We start from the raw sequence: 21,219 nt of genomic DNA, 5'->3' as shown, positions 1-21,219 counted from the left end.
AGACAATTAATTAATCTCCATATTCTACAATAGAGAAATTTGACTTGAGCTGGTTGTTACCTTCCTCCTGCTCTCCACCATCTAAATCTTTTTATCTCAATCAAACCGTGTTGCATTGTCATCCTTTGTTATTCTATTTGTATGATGATATACATCTTGAGATAAACTGTGGTGTCTGTGAAAGCCGTCTTTATTGATTGATTGGGGAAACCATCTGGTTCAAGTTTAAAAATGTGGTTTCTAAGTGATGATGGTCTGTGACCATAATGTTTCAGTTTCACAGTGAGCACAGATTTATTACTTTATAATGAATCTGAGGTTGGGTTTATTTTTATGCACAGATACATTTATACATGAGAATCCTTTTGAACTGAGGCTCAAAACAGAAATTACTCAGATAGCTTTGCTAAGCAGCTTCGCAGATGGACTAAATGAGACTTCACAGGGTACACAATGAGATCAAAGTCAGACTCATGATCAAAACAAAGACGTGTGAGGCATCTAGATGTTTGCTGGTGTGAATTGCTGGTGTGAATGTCCCTCTCCCTGCACGCCTCTTACCCCATTAATGGATATACCTGGCTCCAAAAACTTATCAGAAATCGTATATTGTCAGCCAAGATTTTGATTTGCTTTACCAAAGATGTACGCTGTTATTTGAAGGAAACGATTTTCTCCTGCTCAAAGACAGGCCTGGCTCCCCCGCTGTCTGACACCCTGTCGCTCATTGCAAACAATATCTTTTCTCCTAGTGCATCATTTCAGATAACATCCAGAGATGACAGGATGCAGAACATTCTTGTGAAATGAAAATGGTCTCAGTCACTAGTGCCTCGCTACATTAGACGTCCACAAGAACTTTGGGTGATCCATAAGGTGAGGTCAGCCATGTCAGCTTTTAGTGTACGTGTGTATATATGATTGCGCATTTACTCCGTGTGGGCACTGGAAAACACAACTCACCAAAGACCTTGTGAACCAATCAAAGGTCACATCTGAGTGAAAGTTTACCAGGAAGGCTGGAGAATTTCTGTTGACCCAGACGACGGATGTAACCTCTCCTCTCTCTGCTCGCCTCATGCTTATTTATTTATCCCCTGAAAGCCGAACAGCGTCGCCTCCATGACGAGGCAGAATGGATTCAAAGTGTGTTTATGGCTTGTTGTGTCAGCGGGTCACATCCTCCGGCTGCTGCCAGTGGTTTGCTCCTATACCGCAGATCTGAGGCAAAACCCATCAAACGATCCTGAAAAATGCAGAGAGAAGCACTCAACACTTTTTCGCTTCACGTTTCCATTTCGAGTCTTTGAAGATGCTCCTGAGGTTATTTGACAAAAAAATAACTAATTAGATGTTTTCTGTTTCATCTTCATCATGCATTTTATTTGAATTTACCTTATGTAATTATCTAAAGGTAAAGTTTCTGCGAGCTAAAACACATCCTCTAGCTCACCTCACCTGCATGAGTATGAACTTTTTGATGCTCAGATCAGATGAGACAAGCTTTTTAAAAAACAAAATGATAAAAGCGAAAATATATTCATGACCCGAGCTTCAACTGCATCCTTCCATAAATATTTAGTCTGTAAATATGCTGTCTTCCTTTGTGGTGCATGGGCAACAATGACGCCTTTAACTCAGCCCGACCTCCCATATCCCTAGACTTCTCCACCTCCCTCACATATGTCAAAACTCATTTGAACAAATCTGCGAAGAGTGCGGGGTGGGCAGGAGGTACAGCATTACAAGACAGGGCAGACAGTGAAGTATTTCATGTTTGTACAGTATATTGTCATACATTCTTCTAAAGCTAAAGCTTATGAAGCCAAATCCCCAAAGGTGTAATGCTCAAGTTCTGAATGTGGGAGGGATTGACCCTCACTGCAACGGACAGTATTTAGTTTGAAGAGAAATGTCCTTTTTTTGTTTGATCTGATCTCTGTGTGAACTTGAGCATTTTCTTTCTCCTCATACTACGTCTCATCTTACTCTTTATCTTGATGTCATCTACCTGCAACCTGCATCTTCCTCCTCGCTCTCACTTTTGTGGAGGTTCCATATCTGGCTCAGTGTATATATATATCATGTTCTTGAGCAATGCAGCAACAGCAGAAACACATAGACACATATGAAGCATATACATTACATACAGTAAATACAGTATCAGCATTATTAGCTACATGTGGCCATTTCCATTGATTATACAATGCTACCAGAATAAATCAATATTTTTATATTTACAGCTGAATATCATATGACATTATTTGTAGGACAAATTCAGTGGCCTCACTCTACAGAGCTTAATGGTCTTTTCTATGGTGGCTGAGAGAGGGCAGAGTGCTGCAGCCTAAAGCTGGGAATACACAGTGTGACTAATTCCACCTCTCCCTGTAAAAGTGTAGTAATCCCTTTATCTCCTTCTTTTTCTTTCTTGATGTGCAATTGCTTCCAGCCATAAACTACATCTATTACTATTGTGTTTTGCCATTCCGCATAGACGCAGTGAGGGGAATGTTGCTGAGTCTGGTGGAATCGACTGCTGACTACGCTTCAACGTTGCAAAAGCCTGAAGAAAACTCTCCAAAATTTCTGACATGTCAGAAATTCAGAACACCCAACGGGCAATCAGGAGCGTTTTCGAGCAACGTTTCGGACTTTATAATTTCATTGATATCTCAGTTTTTTTCTTTTCTTGAAAATATACTGAGACAGGATGGCAACTCACATAAAACATCCTGATCTAAAGCATTCCTGCAGAGGCCTTATGAGTGTTCAGGAACCAACACTTTGGTTGAATAAAACATGCATTTAAGTCTTAAATTGCCGAACAATCCCCCAATATGCAATCATAAAAATATCCCTTATCTAAAATACAAAAACTCAAGCTATTTCTCTGAGATAAAACTTAAAATACGCACACAGTTATACGGACCGAAGGATTTTAGCATGAGATATGTACAACAAAGATGAGACACTGAATGCAAACAGCAACAGGCACCTTTGGTCTAATGGATTTCACAGAATGTCATGTTCATTCCTTTAAGCAGAGTCTGTGACTAACACCATGTAATTTGTCATGTTTTCTATCAGTGTTGCTGTTGTGCTACAATTCCAGAGGTGGTTTGCTCGCGGGCAAATACAAATGAGAAACTGTGATGTGAATACAAGAGCGTTTGATTGATAAAAAGAAAGTCCAGAAAGGATTATGTTTCAGCGCTGAGGAGGCGAGTCAGAAGGTAGACTCGGCTCACAGGAGACTCAGTTGCAGGAGAAAATCAATTGTTTAATCAATCAGTACGTCCTTTTATTTCTTCTGGGTTCTCCGTACCTCTGCAGGATGGAAGAGTGGAGGACTCCGTCTCGAGCACACCATCTGCCATCAGTCTCACACTCCTCATGCTGTTTCAACCTCTGTCTTTCGCCCTCTTTCACTCTCTACCCCTATCAATCCATCTCTTCTCTTCAGTGCGACAGCAGCCATCCATAACGTGAAACAGCCTCGGCTCCACTTGCACGATAGAGAAGCGGAGTGCACAGACACACAAACACACACACACACGCTGATGTAAATATGCATCTTGTTCGCCATTTCAGTGCATTTCAAAGCTCTTTACAGTACAGTTTTTTACATTCACCCATTCACACACACATTCATACAGTGCATCTATTAGCAGCACTTTTTTGTTCTATGAGGGGCAATTCGGGGTTCAGCATCTTGCCCATGGACACTTCGGCATGCAGATGGGGAAGACTGGGGATCGAACTGCCGACCGCTCTACACCTCAGCCACAGCCGCCCTAAATAGCATGAATGAATAGCACTTTCTACTTTCTAACAGTGCTGCCAGATGGTCAGCTCTGATTGTTTTCCCCCTGTTTTAGCATTCATTAGTTGATCCTGAGTCACAACCTGAATTGAAGCCAACAAGTTGTATACACTAAAACTTAAATAGCCTCTTTTTTTCATCAACTAGACATTCCAAAACTCTCAGGACATTTTTGCTCCTTTATAGCCAGGGTGGAAAGCTAATGGAGGAAGTGAATGAGGAGCAATTATTTATTTACGGCTCCAAATGCTCTGTTCTTGTTTCATGTTGCATTTCTGTATCAGGGTGAAGAAGGTCTAAGTTAGGGCTAGTGGCTGCGTGAAGCTGCATGCAGGCACAGCATTGCTTCTAGCTAACGGCTGTATTAGCACCCAAACATGCTGATGATTAGCAGCTATGTTTGTGTTTACCATCCAAATTTAGCATGCTAACGAATTCTGAGTAGCATAACACAATGTACACACGGAGCAAATTGGTTGACAATTTTTAATTGAACCTGTAAAGGCACTAGATAAAAAGTTGAGAGGTTACCAAGGTCTTTACAATTTCATCTATCTGATAATTCCTCAAATCTATTTCCGTCTGCCTGTACGCATATCTCACATGGGATGTTTGTTATTAAGGACCCAAGGAAGTGCAGTGTCCAGTTTTTTGCGATTAGAACACACAATACATAAAATAGAAATAAACTTTGAATAAACAGGCATTCACCACTCTGTAGTGGCGGCTGGGATTCATCACTGAAAGTGACACTATTAGTCACGACAATAGTGCGTTTGAGGCAACTACATCGACCTCTGATTCTCCAGTTTGGGCTGCTGCGTACTGAGTCGGCCTTCACTGAACTGAACAGGGGAGCAGCTTTGTACAGCAGTGGTGGAGCAGCTTCCCGTTTCTGTGGACTGAGTCCTGCAGGCGGTCTTCACTTGCTGCGGCTCAATTAGTGCAGGTCACTTCTAAAGTTTCAGAAAGGAAAAAGCAGCAACTAGCATCACCACAGGCCAAGCTCAAACAGGCAGAATTTTTTGAGACCAGAAGTTACCATATTTGGTTACTTCCTGACTGAGAGCTTGAGTAAACTGCACGGTCACACCCAATGGTTGTTAGTGGTTTTCAATCACGTTGTATCCATGCTCCAATGCATACTTTACTCTAAATAGGATTATAAGTAACAAAATGAGCATCACGCTGAAGAAGACCTAAAACCAGCTATTGAGACCATCAACTCTGCAAGAAAATATTTACTAACATAACATTGGCTTCACTTTTGGAACCCAGAGTCTATTTTTACACACAGTCTCTGGCTGCACTCTCGGGAGACAATGAATTACGATACACATTTTCATGGCCACTCTAAAGAGCCATGCCCCTACAATGGCTAATACATGCAAAGTGTGAATCCATGTGGTCGTTCAAATGTCTCTCCCAAGGACAAATCTCTTTCCGGACAAAAGTTCAGTATATAAGCAACAGTATTTATCTTTGTCCAGAGACATAAGTTTCATCAAGGGCTGATTGTAGATCTATTTTCCATCAGAGCATTGCATTTAGAAATGTCTTTCTCATGCCACCTCCATCCAGCAGCCGCACACCCTCAGGGTCAGCAGTTCATTCCTCACTCCTGTTCTCTATTCTGCTCGATTCATTCATCTCTTTCCCTTCCAAAACCATTCCTCTCTGTCTGTCAAAAAGAGGAAGATGCAAAAATGAAAAACACCTTGGATTTCCAAAGAGGGAAGTATGTCCACTGAAAATGATGAATGGATACAGAATAGTTCTTAAATTTGCATCTTATTCTATAAACACACTTGTGTTTTGGGGAAGAAGATAATAAATTGTCTTTGCTTTTGTACTGGAATCCTTTCTGCTGTCGGGCTCTACATGGTGGATTAAACACATGCACGCTCACATTCAAATCAAACTTGAAACTGCCACTTATATTATTTGCTAATTAATTATGAAACATTGGTGTGATTACCATAACAAAATGTGACTGCAGTACTAGCCCAGGTTATTAGCTTACAAATTACAACTTTAATTAATTCTAAAACTTTCATTGCACCATATTACATGTTGCTTCCTGTCAAAAGAGGACATTTCTACCGAGCTGGCATATTACCTTTGCTGAAGCTGATAGATGTGTTTAAAATCACTGTTGTGAGAGGTTACTGCTTAACAGCCTCAGGTATTTCAGACAGGGTAGATGGAGCAAATTATCAGTCTTGGTCTTAGGTGACTAAGTTCTACAATGCAGCTTTTGTTAAAAATAACCTACACCAGACATTTCAGATTATCTCAGCAACTAACTATGTCCACATTAAAACCCCAAAAAGGGTAACTCTCCTCAAACTGGGCATCTGTGGAGGATAGATGAGGAGGCAGGCCACAGAAACAAGTGAAGAAGATACGATACGTTATTTCTGTTTCTCCTCTGCACATAGTTTATGGCAGGATAACAATGAAATGTCACATTGCAACCATTTGGTGCTTCTAGATAGATAGATAGATAGATAGATAGATACTTTATTGATCCCAAGGGAAATTAAGGCATGCTTATACATAGCTTCTCCCTACACACAAAGTGCAGCTGGCATTTTTCAGATACACACACTTTTAGAGGTCTGAGCTTACACATGTATCTGACCAAGTGCTTCCCACACAACTTCTGAATGTGGACACATTAAGGACGCATTTGGGTGCCTTCAGATCTGTGCTTAACACTGACCACTTGTGATGGGATCATATAGGAGAGATGTTAATACCAGTACTGAACGATGTCTGGGGACTGAGGCCAACCCTGTCAACCCTGTATCTTAAAAATGACTTTTCTACACAACTAAACTGCAACAGCAAATATGTTAGAAGAAACTTGAGAGGTTACGAGAAAACATATTTTTTGAATGAATCACAACATATTGAATATGTATGCTACATATATACAGTTTGTAGCACTATAATTATTGTATATGGCTATCTCACCAGAAACCAGGGTTCCCATCCAGAGTAACACCCTGGAGAGGTGGCCAGTCTATCACATTACACATATTGACAAACACATTCACACATAGAGCAGTGCAGCCTAGAGTTCCATCAGCTGACACACATGGTCATGAGAGGAACTGAGGACAGAGCTTTACACAATAACAGAACCTTAAAACTTCACAGTGCATGATATGTTCACATTTTCAGACGAGTATTGTGAACATATGCTGAGTGTCTTCCTCCATTAGCTATGTGCATAATGGATTCCTCACAAAGTGGTTGGTGTCCAAGAAGGTTTTTTAATAATCTCATAATATTAATTCTAAATGAACTGCAGCTCAATGGACAATGAACACAAATTATTGGTGAAATGTTAAATGCCTCCTCTCGTCCAGTGCTTGATGGGATTGACTCCTGCTCCCCGTGACCCTACCCATCCTAGCATACGCATATAATGGCACGCTGCTCAAATTGATGGCCTAATAGTATTCTGCGGGCACGCACCATCATACATATAAAACACCACATTATGTATGAAAAACAGACTGCATGAAATATGCAGTAATGAAATCAATCATGAATAGTATGCAGAAAGTAAAATGAATAACAATCGCCTCATCCAAGTTGCCCTTTGCACTTAAATGAATCATGCATAGACGAGTCCACTGAGGGAGCAGGAGTCAGTGAAGCAGGTGTGACAAAGTTGGAGATGGGACCTGAGTCATTGTGATGTTAGCCGGAAATGTCACATTATTCCATCCTGGAGCTTGTTCCGTCGCAGCAAAATCACAATGCGAGCACAATTTTCATAATTTTGCTATTAGCATTTTCTCGGCACCGATGAGCTTATCACAGACGAGAGTCATATCAACAGAATATTCAGCAGGTTCAGGGGGTTCGTCGCAAATGAACAGGGTACACAAACTGGAATTACACTTAACTGTTCATGATTTCTCTGGTGGTATCTCATTTATATCTGCCACTTCTTTTATATTGTCAAGATGTAGCTTGTAAAGAATATTTCACATGGGAGCTTTCAATCCAGAGCATAGATGTCTTTCCATTTCATATTACAGGCCTAATACATCATCTGCACGTTATCGATCAGTGTCAAACACTGTGTTCAACCGGTTACCAACTGTTGAGCCACAACAATGCCATTTATCTAAGTTAAATTTGAGGAGCGAGCAAGTGCATAAACATAGGCAAGTTCGCATTTGTCTCAGCCCTGTGCTCGCAATTGTGTACGCGAAGCAGAGATGCTCACTCACCGCTCCCCTAACCCCCTTCTTAGCGGCAAGACTCAAGAATATGTCAGACCTGGAGAAATAAATAGGTATATTGAGCCAGCGACTTCTATAATGTAAAGTAAATAGTGCATAGACAACATGTAACCTATAGGGTCTTATCTCTGATCAGGGCAGATCAGAGATAGGCTGGGGAGTATTCAAAGTGACAAAGAAAGGGAGCATCAGCAACTCTCCGCACCTCGGTGTTGAGCAGTTGTGAGCTTGTAGGGAACGGGGAGTTCATGCCCATCTCAGCCCTGTGCTCGCAAAACCACAGCTGTGCATGCAGAGCAGAAATGCAGGCTTGTGAGTATGGTTTTGAGCTCATAGATACTATTGTGTGCATTTGTATCACATGCACAGGAGTGATTTTTACCTGCGCAAATTTTGAGAGTAAAAAAACGCCATACACAACAATCTAGTCATTTGTGGTTAGCTGTGTTTACTGAGATGATACAAATGATACATTATACACACCTCTCAGATCTATGTAATAACATGATATAGAGTTGATCTTCAGCTGCACTAATTCTTTTTTTTTCAATACTAGGATCAAAAGCAAAAATCAGCCTGTGACCTTGGACTGCAGCAACAAAGGACACCTAGGGACAATTACAGTCCATTTCACACTGTTCTCGAATCCCGCAGTATGCATCTGAGGTTAAACTTTAAACTACATTCACAATTTTGTAATGTTAATGTTAATCATTAAAGACTAAGTAATGATTTTACTTTTGCTGTTTGTGAAGAAAAAAAGAAACATCTTTTTTTTATTACCTTCCACAAGTCCAACAGGAAGTGTTTGAACTGGACACAACTGAAGTAAACACAGAACCAGACAAGTTTGAATTTTAACATCTTTTTCACTAAATGTTGATGTAATTGTGTGAGTTTGTAACCACAAAGACTTTGAGGACTTAGCATAAACAAATATCTAATGAAGCCAGAATAGATGAGGAATCGTAACTACATAACTACCTGTTGACCTCTGCTAACAGTTTATCCTGTAATACCAGACTAGTGTGTGTACTGGACTCAGTGGGAGCTGTGGTGTTGAAGCTACTCTGCTGCTCTGCTCTTCCTGCCTCTAGTCTGCAGAGTTAATGATGCTGGATGTTTTTTCCTGTTTTTCTGTGAGACCTTTTAGTTTTTTTTTAATAAACTTTGTTAGTCATGTGAAATGAGTCATCATCAGTCCGCTGCTGACTGCCTAAGTATTTAGACGATGAAGAGGATGAACTGACACATAAACTGTGAGCGTTTATAGGCAGAGCTATGGGACCAAACAGAATGCAGTTGGCTGGAGAGGGAGACATATTGTACATGAGGGAGATGGCGGCCGCTTGGAACCAGAGCTGGTCTTGCAACCTGCTCGACCTGGGAGATCATTACAACACAACCATCTATCTCTCTCCTACTTTTGCTCGCTTCCCGTCTCTCTCTCTCTCTCTCTGTGATGTTTCATTTTTTCACGATGAGTCCTCGCTCTCCCAATGGCCACTATAACTATAATTATTGCTGTCTGTAAATCTTTACAGTGATGTCACAGTGTGTCTATCTTAGAGATGAACTCCACAGATTTAATGCGTGAGCGAAACAGAGTTAAACTGTCATAGAGAGTGCAATTTATACCCCATCCTTTTTATCTATTTTCATTAGCAATGCTTTGCAATGTATTCTTTCTCTGCTTCATGGGCCTGAGAGTGTTGGTATTAAAGCAAAGTCTCATTAAGTGGAGCAATCTGCACTAATAAGCCTGATAATCTCCCTATTTAATTTGACTCTTAGGTAAACAACTGTAAAAAGGACGTGTTTTGAGGAATATTCTTGGAATGCCTGCATGTTAGCAGATGGAACAGATGAGCAAAAGCAAAGGTACCTATCGCAAAAAGGTTTTCTGTCATTTTAGATAGTTCTAAACACACTGATGTTTGCTCAAGTGCAAATTTTTCTAATACAATTGTTTTTGAATTGGTTATTTAGTACTATAAAAAACAAGTTGAGACTGACTCATGATTACTACTGTGCCCACTCTGGCTCCAAATGATGTCACAAGAGCAAAATGGCAGCACATCAATCTGGGATATTTTGGCTTCATTTCAGTAGAGTTAGAAGAAGTGGAACCGTATCATCCATCCTTGTGCACATGTGTATACAAGAAGCAGAAAGGCAACTCTAAAGTTGTAATGTTTTTCATAATTGTAGTGATACTAACAGTGTAGCTCTGGGAAAAGCAGTGTTGGTTGAATGGTCAATGGTCAAACCATTTAGTTCCCACTGAAATATCTCAGCAACTATCGAATGGATTGCCATTGAATCTAGTATGGAAATTCATGCTCCCCAAGGATTGAGAGAAGGGAGTGTGGAACAAGGCAGGCCCTACTCTCCCAATGGTGCACAGATATAATGTGTAATATACATTATATACATAATATATAGTGGCATTTACACTAATGTAATAGGATGGTCAATAATTCCTCAACACTAGTGTTGGGACATGGTTTTTTGGGAAACCAAAGTTCGGCCTCCATGTTCAGTCAAAGCCTGAAGCCGCATGTTCCTTTGTTCCGGAGAAAACCAGAGCAAGGAACTCAGTCTCCCAGGGGGCATCAACGTCACACAGAGGTGTGAAAACCCCCCCAGGGACACAGGTTTCAACTCCTATTGGTCACTCTGGGCCCCATGACCTGTCAATATAAGGCCTGTTCCCCCTATTTTCTATGTCTTCCTACAATCCTTCCACAGGAGGGAAGGCTGTCGAGCCTCTTCTCCAGCTCACATCTTCTCTTCCCATCCAACTCTTCGAGAGGAGCACAAAGGTGCAGCTTCCAGCTCATCTCACCAAGGAAACCTCCTCGTACTTCAAGCTCTACCAACCCTTCAAGCAGCGACTCGATGTCCTGCTGGAAAACTTCAGCCAGCAACTGAGCTGCACAGCTCAACAGAATCACTAAGGCAGGAGCCACACAAACCAGCAAGACGACTTCACAGGACTGCGAACTGCACAGCAACTCTTTTTCCCCTTTCCACGGACGGGTAACACAACTGGGCTTAATAATTATACTAGGCTAAGCAAGACTGTTTATTCGATTCTGTGTGATGTTTATAAGTTTGATTTGTGGTGTTGTGATATTGTGGTTACAAGTTGTTGAGAAAGTTAATGTTAGTTATGCTCTTCAGTCCTTCCTTGCATACATCTAGCAACTTTCTCTAATTTGGCACACACACAGACACACGCATAACTCTTCACCTACTTAGCTCTGACCCCCGCTACATGTCGTAAGGATTCCAATAGGGGGGGGAAGGGTGTTATCTTCAAAGTGGCCAGCCGCCATTTTGAAAGCACGCTGACTCACACAGACACACACACATGTAGACTCACATGCCTATCTTTGTTTAGTAATTAGTAATTACACCGTTAGTAATTTGTGTTTTTATACTTTATTATATTCATAATAAATGTTTTTCTTTCATAAATGTTTTTTCATTAATGTTGCATAAGTGAATTTTGCCAACCTCTACACTGTCAAGAACTCCATATCCTTCAACTTAGCTAACTATCTATATGGTAATTTTGGTTATAGTTATTAATTTAATTGTTAATCAGAGTTCCAAATTTGTAGTTAGTACTTTTATGAGACTTAATCAATAAATTGGCTATCTTTTCCCTTTCTTTGAAGGGTGGTGCCCCGAGGTAACTTTAATCAATTAAAGTTATTATTTAATATTAATAATAAAATATTAATATTTAATATTTTATTTTGATAACCAAATTTATTGAATGCCGAAAGGCACACCATTTCATGGTATCACGTTTGATGCATAATATAATAATACAATAATAATACAATAAGCAATAGAAGAGCCTGGTGACATAAAGCACTAGATAGATCCAATCTAGATTTGTTCATACTTTCATCTTGTCTGATGCTTTTCTTAAATTTTCTGAGAAAGCCTAAAGCCATCCATTACTCTAATGTGAGAGGTCAAAGGTCAGGTCTCATAAACAGGGAAGACATGTAATAACCATCTTTATGAGGGTCACGATTGGATCACTATTGATTTTCTTACTATAGGTTGCTTCATAGATTATTTGTTTTATTGACTACAGAGTGTCTGTGTGTACACACACACACGCAGTCTGCAATTAGTACACTGCCACGGTGTATCATGAAGAGAGTGGTGTGCTACACAGAGAAGTTGAAGTTATAAGAGATGTCACCAAAAGGTAAAAAACAGAAGAATTTCACAACAGCAGAAATTGAAGTAATTGTGTTGGAGGTGGAAGCCACAAAAGCCACATGTTTCCTTAGCGTGTCCTCCAGAGTTACTAGACAGAGTGATATTTATAAAAAAAATGAAGCCTAGGTTGTAATACCTGAGGAGGTGAATGCTGTGTCCCCTGAGGTTTGGACCGTGGGACAAGTAAAAAAATTAAATAAAAATGGTTTGACAGCAAAGTTGATGCCAAAAAACGAATCACAGACCAGAAAAATAATAAGGAAACAGGAGTAGGGCAACAAACACCAGATCTGACAGATGGATGGATGAGAGGCAGTAATTATTTGACATTCATCATTAAGTGGAATTTGGCCAAGGAAAGAGGGAGAAAGTGATGACGTCCACTAAGAACCGTCACCCAGAGGTAATTCATTACATAATTGTTAAGATGATATTTGCAATTTGTCTTTTGTGTCTTCTGTGTCTTGTAATTAAAGAGTGCAATTCAATCAGAACAAATTGGTGTTTAAATGAAATGGCATTGCTCTTTGCAACAGTTAATTAATTGGGCTAATTAATATAATTTGTAGGCCCAGAGGATGCAGGAGTGGAGGAGGACACGCAGATGACCTCTAAATCCCAGTTGCCAGCGCCAGCCACACAGTCCACTTCCCAGTCCTCTTTCCTGGAGTCCGGAGGTTGTAAAAAAATCAGCTGGCTCTCCTGGATGCAGGGGAGGAAATTACAAAATGAATAGAAATAATTAATGAAACACTGAAACAGTTATTGGATGTCCTCGCAAATAAATAAGTGCATGACTGAATGTGTGTGTGTCATTTGGTTCAGAAAATTAGGATAAACTGACAAGATGCTGAATTAAGGCGTAGCAAGCCAGCACTGCAGGCCTGCCAGAAAGCCCCACAGTTGGCTGTGCGTCTGTGGTAGTGGTTCTGCTCCAGGTGGTAAGGATTTACCATGATCCATAGGTTGTGCAGGACACAGCATGCCAGGATAATTCTGATCACCTTCTCAGGCGTATATAGGAGCTTGCTGCCAGCTGTGTCCAAGCCCATCCAGCGGCCCTTGAGCTGCCCAGATGTGCGCTCTATCACGGCACGTGTGGGGGCGTGGATGTCATTGTATTTGACCTCTTGAGGGGTTTGAAAGTTGGAGCAGAGCTTTATACTCTCTCTCTCTCTCTCTCTCTCTCTCTCTCTCTCTCTCTCTCTCTCTCTCTCTCTCTATATATATATATATATATATATATAATTTTATAAGTTCTCATATCTGATCTATAACTATAACTATATATCAATTTTTGTGACCAATAAATCTGTTAAAATCAACGACAGATTGGCACGGCACAATGTCATGGCACTAGAAATTGTTGGGAGTGACAATAAACAATTTAACGAAAGAAAAACTTCTACATTTCAATATGAAAATTCTCATATACTCTATTAGTAAATTAAATTATTGTTGTATAGCCTTTTTTTATTGAAATGAATGGAGTTTTAATATACCGTGCATTTAGTTAAAAGGGTGAGGACATTTTCTAGGACAACCTTGCCTTCATCCTTTGTACATATGCATGGTCTCTGCGAACAAACTAAAGTAAGAACATATTGATGAATCCCAGATTTTGGCGTCCAATGTTCGTACGCACGGTTTGAGCACCGATTTTGTGAGTTTGTGAATGAGGCCCATGTTGTTACTTCATTGCATAAGATCAGGTTCAGAAGACCGGCAAAGAGGATTCATTTATCAAGAGATAAAGAGAGGAAGATGTGGAAGTGGCAGTTCTAATAAACAAGATTAATTGCTGTTTTGAAACTGTTGATGAAGCCATTAGGTTTGTGGTAAACAAGGCCTTTAAATATGTTCATCATTCATTGATGTAAGTGAGGATTTCCACGAGAAATAAATTCGAAATCATGAATCCACACTTTAAGATCAGGTGTCAGTAAAGGCATGTCAGTACATTGGGTTCTATGCAGTGACATGCATCCCAATGGAACACTTCAATGCATCTCTGCTCAGGAGTACTCGTGCAGCCCATATGTCCTACAATGCACCTGGAGAGAGGAAGGAATGAGACTGAAATACCTGTGTATGTGTGCAAAATGAAACACAGAGACCAAAAGAAGAGAGATGCACACATGTGTCAGCATGGAACTAGCATGTACAGGTTACTGAAATTGAGCTGGGGCGAGCAATGCAACATGAGTCATAAAGTCATGAGTCATTTACTGCTCTCTGAGGAATACACGCGATAATCCTGCAGCCGAAGGTGCCTGCAACAAAACAATGTTTCTGTGCGCTCCTTGTGCAGCCTCTTGATGGAAGCGATAAAATAAACCAGTGCCTGCTGAGTTACAGGTGTTGCTCACACAGGGCCATATCTAAATGCTTTCCGGTACAATGGAGTGTATAATCCTGCAGCATGAGATGCCTTCTCTGCCCCCAAGGAAAAGAGACGAGGGATAATGGAAAAGTAATGGAACCTGGCTGTTGGTCTGAGCACGTTGGAGGTCCATCCATTTCATGATGTAGACACCACACAGAGTGATGGATGCACAGAGACAGCTCACACCCAAGGGAGTATATTACAGGAGTGATCACTGGGTGTATCTGCAGTTTTACTTCAGCTACAAAGACAAAAGACTGCATTTCCTTTCTGAATTTCTGCTGCCTGACAACATCACATTATGGAAGTGTGAGTCTACAAGGACATAAAGATAAGCAATGAGGCTGAATAAATGGACAGACGCAGCAAGAAGGTATGATGGTATGGTGTGTCCAACTGGAGATCTGATTCTGTCGATCAATATTTCCCGGTGAGCCGCAGAGTCTCGAACCATGCCAAGGGGCGTCATTTCTCTCCTGGTGCTTCCTCCGTTAAAGTAATGTTTTCTCCATTTGCAGAGGTGCACAGCCTGCCAAATGAAACCATCCAGTTGAACATCCTCCGCAGCAGACAGGGGAGCCATGACAGTAGAAGACTCATGATTTATAGAGGGAAGGAAACTGAAATAATGAAGAAATATTAAGAGGAAAAGGACATTACAACTGGAAGTGTTGAAGTTGACGTGAGATAAAAGACCAAATATGGGGTTTCAAAGTAACAGAGAAAAGATAAAGTGATTTTACCGTTTCCTTGAGTCTATTTGTTCGGCTTGTTTAATCCCTAAACTCGAAGCCCAGCATGATACACCTGCTTCAGCATTTCAAGCCTGAGGATGACCAGTATGTGATGTTCTAACTCATTCAAACTATGTGGCACAATGGCCTTTTTCCCGTGTTGTAAATGCAGGGTACCAAGTTTTATAAATCGTTTCATGTATTGTATGATTTTAATTATGCTTTTTTCCCACCTTACAAATTCACGATGGAGACCTGGAAGGAAAAGATTCTGCTTAAAAACATTCAGAACGTGACCTCAGACCAGCCAGTCAAAAAAAAGAAAATGGTCTCATACAGATACTGTAAAATTTATGATTGAGCTGAGACCACACACCTTGTGTTTTTATTTGTCTGTATAGGAAGTCTCTCAGGTTTTCACTGTGTGTAGAGACGATCATAAATAAGCGGGGCTTCTTTTCTCTGTGTATCTACGAGAGTTGACAGCGCCTTGTGTTCTTGTCTCTGCTTGTTTAGAGCAACTTTACGGGTGTACTCACTGTAGGCTACAGGTCCAGAGAGGACTGTGCTGCAGATGGTGAATGATGGCTGCCCTGGAAACAAACAACAGATCAGGCTCAGAAGAAGGAAATAATCTGTCGCCCATAAACCCAAGTAGAAAATGTGTGAAAATCACAACACTAAGTCTTCTACTATTAACAGGACAAATATGTGATTTATCTGTAAAATGAATTATTGTATATCTTTGTGTTAAAATTTCTTTTTTTCATTAACACCCTGCATATTTATAGAAAATATCCACTATCTGGAGCCAGTTGATACTGTTGCTACTTATGCTCATTACAATACATTACCTATCATTTAGCTAAAGCTTTTATCCAAAGCGACTTACAATAAGTGCATTCAACCATGAGGGTACAAACCCAGAAGAGCAAGAATCAAGTAAGTACATTAGCTCAAATAAAAGCCAAACTACAAAGTGCTACATATAAGTGCAATTTAACTTAATTTTTTATTTTATTTTTTTGACAATGGTTATTAGACCATCATCTTCTTAACCAAGGTGTAGTCGGAAGAGATGTGTCTTTAGCCTGCGGCGGAAGATGTGTCGACAAACAGTCGTGATTTTGTAGAGTGGCTAGGTGTCGCTCGCAGTGAGGGAGCAGCAAGCTGATTGGCAGATGCAGAGCAGGGTTGGACGGGCTGGGGTGTAAATGTTTAACCATGTCCTGGATGTTGGGCACGATCCGTTTGCAGCACGGTATGCAAGTACAAATGTCTTAAAGCGGATGCGGGCCTTCACTGGTAAGTGAGCGGAGGAGCGGAGTAATGTGAGTGAAGCTGCAGAGGTCAGATAGCACCAGCAGGCAGACCAGCCAGGAGGGAGTTGCAGTAGTCTAGGCATGAGATGACCAGAGCCTGGACCAGAACCTGCACCGCCTTCTGAGTGAGAAGGGGATGTATCCTCCTGATGTTGTGCAGCATGTATCTACACAAGGGGGTTGTTGCAGCAATGTTGGCAGAGAGTTGACTGTCGAGTCTGACACCCTAGTTCCTTGCGGTCTGGGTGGGGGCTGGCATAGAGTTGTCGATGGTGATATTAAGGTGATGGGTGGGAGAGCCCTTCCCTGGCAGATAAAGTAGCTAAAGTAGTCTTTGAGCTCACAATTTCCATTGATGGGAGATTGAGAGTTAATTAACCTGCATATCTTTGGACTGTGGAAGGAAGCTGGAAAAAAAGGCACGTGAATAGAGAGTATGAACACTGAACACAGAGAGGCCTCGGCCAGCCCACAAGTTTGAACACACAACCTTCTTGCAGCGTGACAACAGTGCTAAACACAGTGGTGCAGTGAATGCACCACTTGAATCAGTCTGTGGTGGCAAATGATATTCAATATGCAGGAGTTACCTAAATGCATCCTTAACAATAGGCCTGTAGTCTGTCCATTTCCTGTTTTGTAAATGAAATTGTGCTATATTAATAACAATAAAAAAGGTGATCTGTGTCCAGTAGTATGTCAAAACAAATGTCCTTGTAGTTTTTTACTTTATAATTGTTTGTGTAGTATTTGTCATCATAGAATGTCCAACATAAGTATTAAATGTATATTTTGGTGTTAAAAATCCTAACCCCACACATATATGATTAAAACACTTCCCTCACTTTATTAGTTACCTAATCATTCAGTCTTAAATGGTGCCAAACTAAAACCAGCTGCAGCCAGTTCACTGGTTCATCAATCAAGCCTCTGCTAACTGTCAGACAAACATGATAAAGATGAAGAATGTTCAGGTTTATGAGATCACATCACAAACCTGCAGGTTTACCTGAACACAAAGATGAGATATGATGAGCATAGTTTGTCACTTTATGAGTCAGTTGCTTGTGTTTATATCCTCTTCACATTTGTGTCACTGGAGGTAAATAGTGACGCTGCCTATGTGTTCTCATGATGAGTTACAGAAAATAGGGATGAAAGTGTATGTGAGAATTTGTGCATTAACACTTCAATCATTGTTTTTCCTCTTCTCAGTATCACTTTCCCTCTCTCACCTCTCTGTCTCAGTGACTCTCTGCAAGGTCACTTCCTCTTGACTTCCCTCGCGTCGGAGAGCTCCAGTGTCTCACTGCCCTCTCCAGCTCCATAAGTGATGGGATCAATACCACTCCTGGCTCAACGTTACGATGTCTCTTGGCTTATTAGCACTGAGCCTCAGAACTGACTACGTCCGACTTTCCAACAACGAGCTCTTTCCAACTTGGGCTTCACTGTCACAGTGGACAGCAAGTGAAGCTTAAAAATAAAAATTCCAATTGTATCGATGTTTCAGCTTGAAGTAAAACAAAAAGAAAGTAATTACTTTCATCAGGGGCCTGCACTACGAAGTAGGTTCAACATATTTTAAGTTACTTAACCTAACAATTGCAATCAGGCTAAGTGGTCACACGAAGCTGGTTATCAACTCGATAAGTCAACCCAGGTTGGCCTCATCAAGATCTGAGCATGTGCATATTAATATTTACTGCGTATGACCAATCACCGACATGGACAAGTCAACTGGCAAATGAGCCAGTCACATGGTAAATCTGTGAACTATCTATCTCCCATTCCAAATAAACATTTAATTTCATAGAATAAACCTACTTAAAGGGTAAAAGTATAAAACTATGTCTGGTAATCCCCCCGCCAACAAACCCAGTCCATCATTATCAGTAACTCCCACAAGTAAAGAAACGTAGATCAATGCAGACAGTCTGTGTTACTGTGAGCACAGTGCTCCTATGTGTCAGGTTGGTTATGAACGGCTCCAGCAGCTGACAAAGGTTTATCATTCCCTCTGATGAGGATCTCTATCTTTCATTAAGATAATCATCAAAGAAGGCAAAAGGATTTTGTCGGTCTCTGAAGACCCTTGTCCTCCTCAGAGACCCTCTAACAATCAACACTGAGCTCCAAAGGATCCTCTTTATTATTCTTTTGCTCCACAGGATCTCATAAGAATGATGATGTCATGTTTCAAAGGAATTGATTGGTCAGTGGGCGGTGCTGTTATACTGCTTGATCTCTTTTCTCCAACTTAACCTGCTCCGGAGCATACGAGTTACCATGTTACCTTGGGGATTTACCCCAATGCGAAGTGAACGAGATTCTTATGACTGAAAACCCTGAAGTAAACCTGAAGTAAACCTGAAGTTACCCCGATAACCGCAAATCCTGCTACGAGGTACAGGCCTCTGGTCTGGATTCGTCCACTTCACTGCACCCATGCGTAGCTGACACAGAACCTTACTACAACCACAGTCATCTAGCTCTATCTCTATTCTCACGTCTTAACTTGTACCATAAGATAAGTTAATAAATTTGCCATATAATTTCACATGAATTCACAGCAATGGATGCATTCGAGGACCCAAGCCCAGAAGCACTAATGCAAACACACAGACAAACATACACGTTTACGATTTTTTTTCATATGTAAGCAAAAGGCTGTACAAATGGGCTTTTGCAAGAATGAATAGCACACAAGCTGAAAGATAAACAGAGTGTAAGCATGTTAGCATATTTTTGCAAGAACTAGTGTGTGTGTTCATGTCAGCATGAAAGAGGTACAGGAAATAGGAAAATATTGATGCAGAAGCTGTGAAGCAAAACCCTGTTATCCCAACTTACAATAACATAATCAAACCGTTTTGGATAAAAGGCTGTAAGAGATGCTGACATGCATGCGCGCGCACACTCTCACAAACAGACACACACACACACACACACACACACACACACACACACACACACACACACACACACACACACACACACACACACACACACACACACCACTCTCTGGACCTCTCCAGATTCAGTATGTCTGCTCTGGGCTGCTGCTCCTTTACACAAAAATAACGTGTATGCTTTTCTGGGAGTGAATGCTGATTGAATCCATGTTAGCGGATGTTAGTGTGTGTTTTTTGACCGGTGGAAAAGGGGATTTAGTGTCAAGTCATTATACAGTGATGAACACATAATAAAGAATATTGTTTTCCATTTCTGCCAATAGATTCCTCTAAATCCTCTGAGTTGACCCTTTAAATGTATTATATGCAGTGAGCTGTGCTGTGATGTGGTAATGATGCAAAGAGAGAGAACATCACGGAGCCATAATGTTTTTGCACTATGTCAGATCCCAGAAGAGCCTCTATAAACCTTTATAACATATAGGCAGCTGTAGATGATCTAACATGATTTTACCCTTATGATAGTATATAGATGTACATATTGTAGTGTGTAATGTAATATACAAATAAAATGTAAATAAGAATAATGCAGAGTGTGGTTGATTTATAAAACTGGTTCAAATACATGTGTTGACATTTTTTATGTGTAACCCTGAGCACGAGGAGGAGCAGCAAGTGGATCACGGAATACATTGGTTGAAAAAACACAAAATGCCCACATGGGGCACACATGAAGAAGACCATCAGTCACCATCAGTCCCCACCAGTATGCGTACAGACAGAACTGCTCTACAAAATGTGTCATCTCATCTGAGGTTCACTTGGCCCTCGCTCACCTGTCGAACAAGGATCCCCATAGACTGCTCCTCTTGGACCTCAGTTCCACTTTGATCACAGATTTAATAAAGAGGAATCGAAAAAGGTCACAGTCTGTTAGAATCTGTATCTCATCCCATCATTCTCCAGGGATGGGTCCAGAGCCCCCTACTGTACAAACTGCTGACCTACGACTGCTCATCCAAGCACATGCCACAAGAAGTGGAAAAAACAGTAAACAATCTCTGCATCATTGTTAAGAAACCACAGCAGATGGATGTGGACTTAAAGAAAGTCTGGCACCAATATCTCATAACCTCACCTGGGACAGCCAAACAAGAACAGTGATCTAGGAAAACAAAGGTCCCGACTTCTTGAGGATGCCTTGGCACCTCCATCCTTATTTGCCTCTACAGGTTTGTGATGAAGACCATCCTCACTTCTTGCATCACCGTGTGGTACAGTCACTGCTCTGCTGCAGACATGCTGGCACTGTAGTGGGTGGTACAGACAGCACAGAGGATCATTGGCAGCAGCCTACACACCATCAGAGACATTTACAGAAGGTGCAGGAAAAATGGCGTCTTGCGGGAGGAACTGTGCCCATCCTGCCAACAATCTGAGCCCCTCCCCCTCCAATCAGGCAGGAGGCTATACGAAGCATCAAGGTCAGAACCACCCGAGTGAAAAACAGCTTCTTCCCGGAT

At 41.0% G+C, this 21,219-nt stretch overlaps 1 pseudogene; it reads right to left on the bottom strand.

Annotated features, from left to right (window-relative positions):
* LOC118117186 overlaps nt 1-21,219 on the bottom strand; it is a 267,659-nt pseudogene that overhangs the window by 88,175 nt on the left and 158,265 nt on the right.

Source organism: Hippoglossus stenolepis, chromosome 2, assembly GCF_022539355.2.
Source record: "Hippoglossus stenolepis isolate QCI-W04-F060 chromosome 2, HSTE1.2, whole genome shotgun sequence".
In the NCBI taxonomy this organism is placed as follows: Eukaryota; Metazoa; Chordata; class Actinopteri; order Pleuronectiformes; family Pleuronectidae; genus Hippoglossus; species Hippoglossus stenolepis.
The sequence above is the reverse complement of the archived record's forward strand: the minus strand, read 5'-3'. Positions and strand labels throughout refer to the sequence as shown.